A 9,958-nucleotide genomic window follows, 5' to 3' on the forward strand; every position below is an offset into this window, starting at 1 on the left:
CCAATTGGTGCTAGATTAAACAAAAAGCATACTTTTAGGAAGATACTGGCACATCTCAGAGAAGCTTAGCCAGACCTAAGCAACTGGCTCTCTGGTGAAGCAAGTATCATAGGTAGGGAAATTCAAAGGCCTCAGGGCACTGCCATTAATAAAACTCAACTACCAGAAGCTCCCAGCCTCCGTGTCTCTCAGTTCAACTTCCTGAATTCCTGGGATTGTGTGATGGCTACTGCTTAAATGAAGTGTTCACCTCTGACCCCATCAACCACAGTAGACCAAGAGGGGCATATAGCAGAGCCATGACTGATGGGGAGCCACCCCCCACCACCCCTCATCTGAATCAGAGGCAATTTCCAGAGAGAGAGAATGGTTGTCACTAACCAAGAGCTATTTCACTGTCTACAGCCAAAATGAAGCCTGATAGTTTCCTAAATTAAATTTTAATGATTATCAAAGTTGATTATTCTAACTTTAAGGATATCTGTTGTTGTTATCGCTTCTCAGCCTTTTGGCTAAGATTTAGTGTAGTATCTGTTCTTATCACTTTAATATCTGATACGTCCTCTACCCGAGGACAATATATTAAATGGATTTCTTTTTTGGGGGGGTGGAGGGGTGGGAAGCAATACAACTAAAATATGTGCTCAGTGTTCCTTTGTAGTACACAGAGAGAAGTATTGCAAAATGCATTTTATTTTATTTATATAAGTAAACACAGGGGAGGGGGGCAAACCCTAATAGGCTTTAATGTTTCTTTTTTCTCCCTTTGTGCTTTTGCAGTCTTGGATGCAAAATGTAATTATTCAACTGTTTGTTAAATTTTATAGAAAGCTGAAAACTTAATGGAATGATAAAAGAATAAAGTAGCTTTTCTATATACTAATGCGTATATCAAGAATATAAAGGTCTGATTCCTTTTTAGAAGTAAACTAGGGTTTCCTTTTGTGCATTCAAGACATTACAGCTTCTGACTACTCCTAGATCAAAGGATTTTACTCTGTTACTGACGGACCATATTTCATGAAGTTAGCAGTGTGGTTTTTTTTTAACTTGCCCTCTAGGAAGTTAATAATCAGCCTTACTTGCTTTAACATTCAGAACTTACTAAGGAATTCACTGACTAAAAAAGTGGCACATAAATAAGCAAAGATCAAAAGGAAATACTGAGTTCTTCAAATAATTACATAACCTCCCTTGATATTAAAGAACACAAATCATAGTTACTCTTCTGCCTATTCTATGGTGGCATAATGAGCTGAATAATAAAACTGTAGGTAGTTCTTTATGATCATGGTGAGGGAAGAACTGCCTTCAGTGACCATTGTAAAAGAGGTCTGTGGTCAAAAATAGCTAAATTTGTTTTTCTCCTTCTGATAATAACCAAGCACTTAACTCTTCTAATGAATTCCTTTTGTTGGATCATGGGAGTGGGGAATGGAAAGCAGGAAATTGCAAGATGCAGAGACAGGCTCTTATTGTCTGGCAGCTGACTGCTGAGCTACAGCAACATCAGTAGGGCTCAAGCGAGAAGAAAAATGACAAAGTACAACGGATTCCTTTGTACATTCAGCAGTATGTTAGATTCAGGGCCGGATACCAGCAGTGCATGGGAGACAGGAAACAAGCATGGATGTCTGTGAGAAGATGAAAGCCTGGCTGATTTGCACACTGGCAAATGACATGCATGCACACGCCAGGGATTTTCCACAAGGCTCCAACTTCTTTCTTTCTTTCTTTCTTTAGAGGAAGGAAATCAATTAAACTTGGAGCCTTTGACCTTCACCCTCAAGGACTCAAACTAGCTAGAATGGCATTCCCTCTATGATAGCATGCTATGTGGCCTTGAAAGAAATTGCACTGAGAATGAAAGGCAGAAGTTTCTGTCAGTATAGATAAAGGAAGCTGTGACTAATTCCATTATGTTCCACGGGTTCAGGCAGCATTACCAGAATTTTGCTGGTATTTATTGTGATTCATAGCAATTCAATTTTAATAGGAAGTGTGTGTGTGTGTGTGTGTGTGTGTGTGTGTTGTGTATCTGTGTGTGCATGTGTGTGTTGATAACTTCTCCATGTAAGTAATATGATTGATGCAACAAACATTGACACAGTAGATTCTAAAATTAATCTAGAACTATGTATGACTGTAGCTTATTTCATTATATGCAGAGAAGACTCCATCAAGAATCTTAGGGTCTCCCTCCAAGAAGTTTGAGAAGAAGCTGTGGTCTGGAGCCATCTAGATCAAACCCCAACATATTAGATTGGTCTTACCAGGCCAGTTTCAGATCAATAGTAACCACTGGCCTAGTTGCAATCTTTTTCTTATTGTGAATCAGACACTTTACAATAGACAGAACCCAATTCCAATATATAAATAACTAAAATTAGCCTTGTTCTATTTTTCTATATTAAAAAGAAATAAATTATTGTGTTATGGGTTCAATCAGCGAGATAGACCACCGACTCAGAGTTTAAATTTAGGAGCCTTTATTAAGCTGGCCAGTGACTGCAGCACGTACCTCCTCACAGGGAGCCTCGTAACTGCAGTCCCGACCGAGTGTGCAGCAAAGCTTTTATTTGCAAAAAATACAAAGCTTTAACTGGCAGGGTAAAAATTCAGGAGGAAAACGGGGTCACACCTGGCTGGAACATATCATAACACTGTGTTTCTTAAGACAATCAGTAATTTTTCTATGCCCCGGTCCATGCCCCTAGCACACTAGGGTCTTGAGATAATTGTGCTGTCCTGGTTCCCAGATACAGAGGAGGAATTTGCTTTCTAAAACCAGTAAGATCACAATCAATGGGATATTCACATTACAATCAATAAGGCATTCAATCGAATGGGATGATATATACAATTCAGAAAATCAAAGTAACTTTTCTATTGTTAAGCCAAACAGTAGGGTTAGAGTTAAACTACAGTTTCCACCTGAGATGATTGATACCATACTTCAATTGGAATTAGTGAAAATCATCACATAGACCCTAAAAACATCTAATATTTACATATTTAATAAGTCTACTAACTATGCTATGCCAGACACTAAAGTAGGAGCTTGCAACTCATTTTGAATTTTGCTTGGTGGGAAAGAAAAGCATCAAACTGGAAGATAGAATGCACTTTGATTCAAGTGATCATTATTCAACAGTTTCTAGTTGGAATGGATGAAATACCAGAGAAGGGAACTGCACAGGCTGGTACAACACATTAGGCTTTTGGAAGGTTCAGTGGAAGCACTAATTATAAAGACAATGGAATCAAATGGCTCTTGCTAAGCATAATAGATGCATTGGAGAAAGACTCTGAAAGGCTGAGGGTAATTTTACAAATCAAAAGCAAAATGTAAGACAGAGTTCCTCCTAGGCTGCATATAAAGTCACTCTTATTTTTCAGTGTAGGACAAAAAGATCAGAGGATCTGGGCCAGTAGCAGATCTCCAAAGAAAGTTGATATTTCAACTACATCGGCAAGGCTCTGGGTGAATAGCAGTGGGACTCGAGACGTGGGATGGGGCCATGTGGGTAGAAAATATTGAAGTCCCAGATCCCTTTGAAACCCTTTGTGGCAGAATATCCTGTTGGTGGAAATAGTGTATGTCATGAAAGTGAAAGGAATTTTTAGGGGTGAAATAGGCAGGTTTAGGATAGTTTAGAAATTAAGGGGCCCATAGAAAAAACACAGGGCTACAGAGTTGCAAAAGGATACATTTCCATAAGACAAGGGAGCTGGGAGTGGCAGAAGTTACATTTCCATAAGATAAGGGAGCTGGGAATAGCAAAAGGTACACATTTACAAAATAAGAGGGAGGAAGAAAAGCCCAGAGGGAATAAGAAAACAGTAAAGGAGAAGAAGGAGCAAACCTCACTACTTCACCTGAGACTTGAGCTCAGGAGTTGCTATAGTGACCAAATCAAAGGGGAATAATGACCAATCAGAGGGGATATTAAGGCACAAAAAACTAACTGTAGCCTTTAATAAACCATAGGGGAAAGGGACTTGGTGGCACTCTTTCCCCCTCCCCATGTGGGAGTCTATGTTTGCTTCTCAATAAATTTCCACCTTTGCTATACCATCTTCCATTCATGGTTTCATTCTTAGACAAAGAGCCTGGGGAACCATCCTGCCCAGGGGAACACCACGCATTCCAGTCCAAATTTCCCCATTTCAAAAGGCTACCATATTTGAGTAGGAGGGGTGGGGAACCTTTTTTCTGCCAAGGGCCATTTGTATAGCATCATTCACGGGCCATACAAAATTATCAACTTAAACCTTAGCCTGCTACATTTGGTCAAACATTTAATTAACTCACTCCTAATACCTTGTCAGTGCCAGACCAAATGATTTCACAGGCTATCTATGATCTATGGGCCAGATGTTCCCCACCCCTGTGTTAGGTCGGAGAGAGCCCAGGATCAGATACATGTGATGAGACAATGGACTTCCCCTGGGATTTCTCACAGATCAACATGCCAGACACAGATACCAGCTTCTTCTCCCTGAATCCACATACCCCCACACAGATAGGGACTTCTTCTGAATACCCCCGCCCATCCCCTGCGGCAGAGAATTCCTCAGCTCATGTCCCCGCCCCTCACCCAACTGCAGTATAAAAAAAAGCACCCCCCTCCCTGTTGGTGTGAATCCACGTGCCCTGTCCTGGGGGTACGTGGGTCTCCTGGGGACGCAGAATAAGCCTTTTCCTTTCCTTTCTTTTCTGATTCACTGGACTCTATTTCTTGCGCCGCCTCCTGAGCCACCTAACCTAACACCCTGCAGGAGAGGAAATGTTCTGCAGCAGGTCCAGGCTCCTGTAAAACCAGTCCTACCACTAGGGACATGGTCTTATGAAACTACTACTATCTTTACATTTCTGCAAGACCCAGGCTTTCTGAGTAAAGAATGATTGAATAGCCACCCTGAAGATAGGTTTCCCCTAGAGCCATTTGTTTATATTCCAAAACATTTGCAGGGGAGGGGGGAGAGTGAAGGCTAGAGACTTTTTCTCCTCCCTGGAGAAAATTTGTTTACATTCCAGAGCCAAAGTTTCTCTCTGGAGAGGAGAGAGCAGATGTGTCCGCTGCCCTATAAGCTGTAGCTGTTATAACTTCAGGGTTTTTCTTTTATGGTGTAACAACTGCATACACAAGTGATATTTGACCCTCATTCTGTTGCCTCATGGGAAGTTAGGGCACTGCTAAAATGCTCTGTGAATAAATTGTTCTCTCATCCAGAGATCTGCAGTTTCCCTTAGAAAATGAATAGATGGTAGGTAGATAGATACATAGATGATAATGATGATAGATAGGTAGATGGATAGATAGATGATAGATAGATAGATAGATAGATAGATAGATAGATAGATAGATAGATAGAGGCAAGGCCAAATAATTTGTTTACTTACAAGTAAAGTAACATCTCAGATCCTTCAAAGTTTTAAACTTTAAAATGTGACTCAGCACTCATGGTGGAAAAAACCCGTTATGTGGGATTTCTGGCAATTCCCAGTAGGAATTTCACAGATTAAAGACCAAGGGTTCTGGAGCAAGACCATGTCATCTACAGTAAAGAGTGAAACACCATTTAAAAACCAAATTCTGAATTGTTCCAAATTCTGAGTTGACAAGAGCCATGAAGGAGCATGAAATACACTTTACAAGAAGGCAGAAGACCAGTAAGAGTCTGAAAGTGACAGGGGAGAGCAAAGAGTGTTCAAATGCTGCCTCTCTACCCTGAGTGATATGAAAAAGGAGAAAATGCAGCTTTGCTTACAAAAAGAAAAGGTTGATCAAGGTCTTCAAGAGAAAACAAGATTTCTGCTGGAGGCTAATTCCAGCAGGTCATAAATGCAAGAAGTTCATCAAAAGGTTGATGGAACTTGAGGCTTCAGCAGGGCTGAATCATATTACCTGCTGCTGGAATAGCTGAAAGCATTTCCCCAAACCTGAAGATCTGCATATATTATTGCCTGCTGCCAGACAGCTGAGGACAGTTCCCCCAACCTGATAATCTTACTGTTTCCCAAAGCCTTACTTTGATATGTATATCTACTTTGCTATGGGGCAAAATGTATGAATAAAAAGCCCTGCGTATGGAGAGATTCAGGGAACTTAGTTTCTAAACCTCAGCTCCATCTAGCTCACCCCAAAATGCCCTCCAAATTTATATTTCATATCTAGTTTATTTCATTTACTCACAGCCCTTTCTCCAGATTCCTGAACCCTTCTAGATGCAGGATAACACCCTGGCAGTTTCATTTAAATCCTAGGTGTAGAAAGTATTTTGTAAAGAGTTTTGAGACCTCTGGAGCCCATTAATAATAGAATGATGGACTTAGGACAGGAGTTTCAGAAGAACAGAAGAAAGAGAGGATGGGTCAGAAAACAGAAGCATAAAGTGAGAATAAGACACAACACCACTTAGTCCAAGAGTCTACATTTGAGGAATGGTTGAAAAAAAATAAGGATATGAGGCAGGTGGACCTTGAGTCCCCAAAATAAGTGCATAATGGTGAATAACAGGCATTTGGGTCAATGTGTTGATTAATTTTATGTGTCAACTTGACTGGGCTAAGAGATGCCCAGAAACCTGGTAAAACATTCTTGCTGAATATATCTGTGAAGGTGTTTCTGGAAGAGATTAGCATTTGAATCAGTAGGCTGAGTAAAGAAATTCACCCTCACCAAAGTGGGCAAATATGATTTAATCCTTAAGGTCCTGAATTGAATAAAAAGACAAGAAGGGCAAATTCTTACTCCCTCTTCTAGAGCTGGGACATCTATATTCTCCTGCCCTGGGATATCAGGTTGTTGAGATATCTGTTGGCCATTTGTATGTCTTCTTGAGAGGAGTGTCTGTTCAGGTCCTCTGCTAATGGTTCAGATTGGATTGTTTGTTTGTTTGGTGTTGAAATTTATTAGTTCTTTATATATTTTGGAAATTAACATCTGTTGTTTATGAATATCTTCTCCAATTCAGTTGGTTGCTTTTTGTTTTGATGGCAGTTTTTGTGTTGTTGTTGTTTTGCTGTGCAAAACTTTTAATATAGTTTGATATAATCCCATTCATTTATTTTTGCCTTTACTTCCCTTGCCTTCCCTTGCCTTAGGGTCAAATTCATAAAATTCTCTCTTAAGACAAAGATCCATAAGTTCAGTAGCTAGTTTTCTTTTATGTAATTTATTGTTTCAGCTTCTTATATTTAGGTCATTGATCCATTTTGTGTTAATTTTTGTAAATGGATACAAAAAATAGCCTAGCTTCATTCTTTTGCATGTTACTTTACAATTTACCCAGCACCTTTCATTGAAGAGGCTTTCTTTTCTCCATTGTATGGTTTTGGCTTCTTTGTTGAAAATTATTGGGGCCCTCAATTCTGTTCCATTGGTCTTTGTATCTGTTTTTCTACCAATACTATGCTGTTTTGATTATTGTTGTTTTGTAATGTAATTTGAAATCAGGAGTGTGGTACTTTCAGCTTCCTTCATTTTTCTCAGGATTGCTTTGGCTATTTGGGGTTTTTTGTGGTTTCATACAATTTTATACATTGTCATATGTCTTGTGAATTCCCTCCATAATGCATATGAAATATAAGTATATATCTCTTTGAATAATTATTCATTAAAATTCTGTTTCCCCCCACCATCCCCCCCCCAAAAAAGGGGACAGGGCCTGTTTCTGGTCTACCATATGTCCCTGGTGTTCTAAATCTGAAACTTCATAGAAATTTAATATATAGTGCATAGATTAATTGATACAACAATAGTATACTTCTAAAGTGCTCAGGCATCAATAGTTGAGAGTCCCTAGAGGCTTTGAAAAACTTTGATGTTTGCTGTGCAAGAAGACTGGAAGGGTGTTGGTAGAAGACTGAGTAGCATGATTTTAAGTTTTGCATTTATATTTTCATAATACTAGTAAAGTATATGTTTTTTTTAACATGAGTAAGTAACTTATCTGAGCAAATTTTATTGTAAAATTACTTACCTTTTATATATATTTTTTTTTTATTGATTTTTTACCAAGAGGAAGGGAGAGAGATAGAGAGTTAGAAACATCGATGAGCGAGAAACATCGATCAGCTGCCTCCTGCACATCTCGATGTGCACGCAACCCAGGTACATGCCCTTGACCGGAATCAAACCTGGGACCTTTCAGTCCGCAGGCCGACGCTCTATCCACTGAGCCAAACCGGTTTTGGCGTAAAATTACTTTTCTTTCATTGAAACATACAAATGACTTCTTTCAAAGTGTCCTTGTTTCTTTCTCTGCTGTTCTCTGCCATCATTGATCAGTCAGAGAATAAGGCTATGGCTTAAAAAAAAAAAAAAGTGAAAAAGATAGGAGGGAGTCCAGAAGACAGACACTGACAATCCTGGCTGACGGGCTAGGTTACCTAGGCTTGGGTATGTTTTAAATCTTCCCAGGTCTGAGGCTCTATAAGGCAGCAGAAGCAACATTTTCCTGATAGAAACTGAAGCACATACAGTATGTCCTCAGTTATATGCACGGTGCAACTTAATGCCCCATAAAGCAATGACAAAAATATTTCAGACTTTTGTCAGGGGTGCCATACTGTAGGAAAAAGAATGAGGCCTTGAGGTTAGACAGATCTTGAACCTGACTCCCACTTTTAGCTAGGACTCATTTCCAAAGCAGCCTGCAATTAGAATGAAATGAACTAAAGCATATAAAACATGCCATGCAATCAAAAATGTTTAATCCCCTTACCTAATATCAATCAAATATATAGTGAGCTGTTCTATAATTTAATTGAATCACTGTAAATATTCTGCTGGAATATTGTACTGTATTTTTACAAGATGCCACCTTTGGAAGAAACTAGGTAAAGAGTACATGGGATCTCTCTGTGTCACTTTTTACAACTGCATGTGAATCCACAATTATCTCAAAACAAAAAAATTTTAATTCTAAAAAATCTATAGGGAGAGGGAAGAGAACGTCAACTCATACAGAGGTACAACTGGGGGAAACTTTAAAAATTCAAGTATTCGTTTTCCATCATTTCACAGATGACATAAAAGGAAGCGCAATTTCGTTAAGCGACTTAGGCAACACATGGCTCGTTGTTGACAGAGCCAACAGAAAATGCTCAGTGTCCTAGTCCCAGAATGGTTTTATTACACAGTATATTATTGAGAAGGACTCCTTGATACTAATCCTCCTGGATATAAATTGTTTACTGTTCTCACTCTGGGGTTGCTGTATTTGCATTGACAGCCTTTTATAGAGAGGACTATTTTTTTCTGAACAATCCTTGTGATTCGTAGTACTAGTATAGCATTTCACAGCATCTCTCCAGGCAATCCTCTGTTTCTGTTCAATGGCAGAAATGCCTCTGAGAGGTTGTATGCATGGAGTCTTACTGTCTATAGGACAAGAATAATGCTCTTGCCAGGAACATATCCATCCCCTCATTTGTTAGAATATGATGAATGGGGAAAATTCAATAATTGCAAATAAAATATATCAGATGTGCTAATTTTAATACTTAATTTGAAATATCAGTCAGGGCTTGAGTCGCACCCTGATTGCTCATGGTGACATACCCACTCATGCAGAGCTATTCTAGTATACAACCAAGAGGATGGATAAGAAATTTGAATAATTGTTTTTGTAGAAGTGAGGAGTATCCATATGTGACTGACTCTAAATGGAGCCTTAAGTCAGCTAGTGAATAAGAGATTTCATTGTAACATTGTCACAACTAACATTTGTAAAGACTTTTATAATACACTTGACCATTTTTATGTTTTCTCAATTAATTCCCTTAGAATAATATATAGAAAAATACTATCTCTGTATTTTTAATATAATTTTATTGATTATAAAAACTTACATTGAATAAAACAGTAAAATAATAGGATGTATTTCTAAGATGTTCTTCTCTTAAACCTTTTCAATATTTCTCTACCCATGTTGATTTATTGCTTCT

At 38.7% G+C, this 9,958-nt stretch overlaps 1 non-coding gene across 1 annotated transcript; it reads left to right on the forward strand.

Moving 5' to 3' along the window:
- The first annotated feature begins 492 nt into the window (after nt 1-492).
- On the forward strand, nt 493-685 carry LOC132225298 (U2 spliceosomal RNA). The gene has a single exon (XR_009450833.1). It is a non-coding gene; the product is annotated as a U2 spliceosomal RNA (small nuclear RNA).
- The last annotated feature ends 9,273 nt before the right edge of the window (nt 686-9,958 follow it).

This window comes from Myotis daubentonii, chromosome 1 (genome assembly GCF_963259705.1).
Source record: "Myotis daubentonii chromosome 1, mMyoDau2.1, whole genome shotgun sequence".
Taxonomy (NCBI): Eukaryota; Metazoa; Chordata; class Mammalia; order Chiroptera; family Vespertilionidae; genus Myotis; species Myotis daubentonii.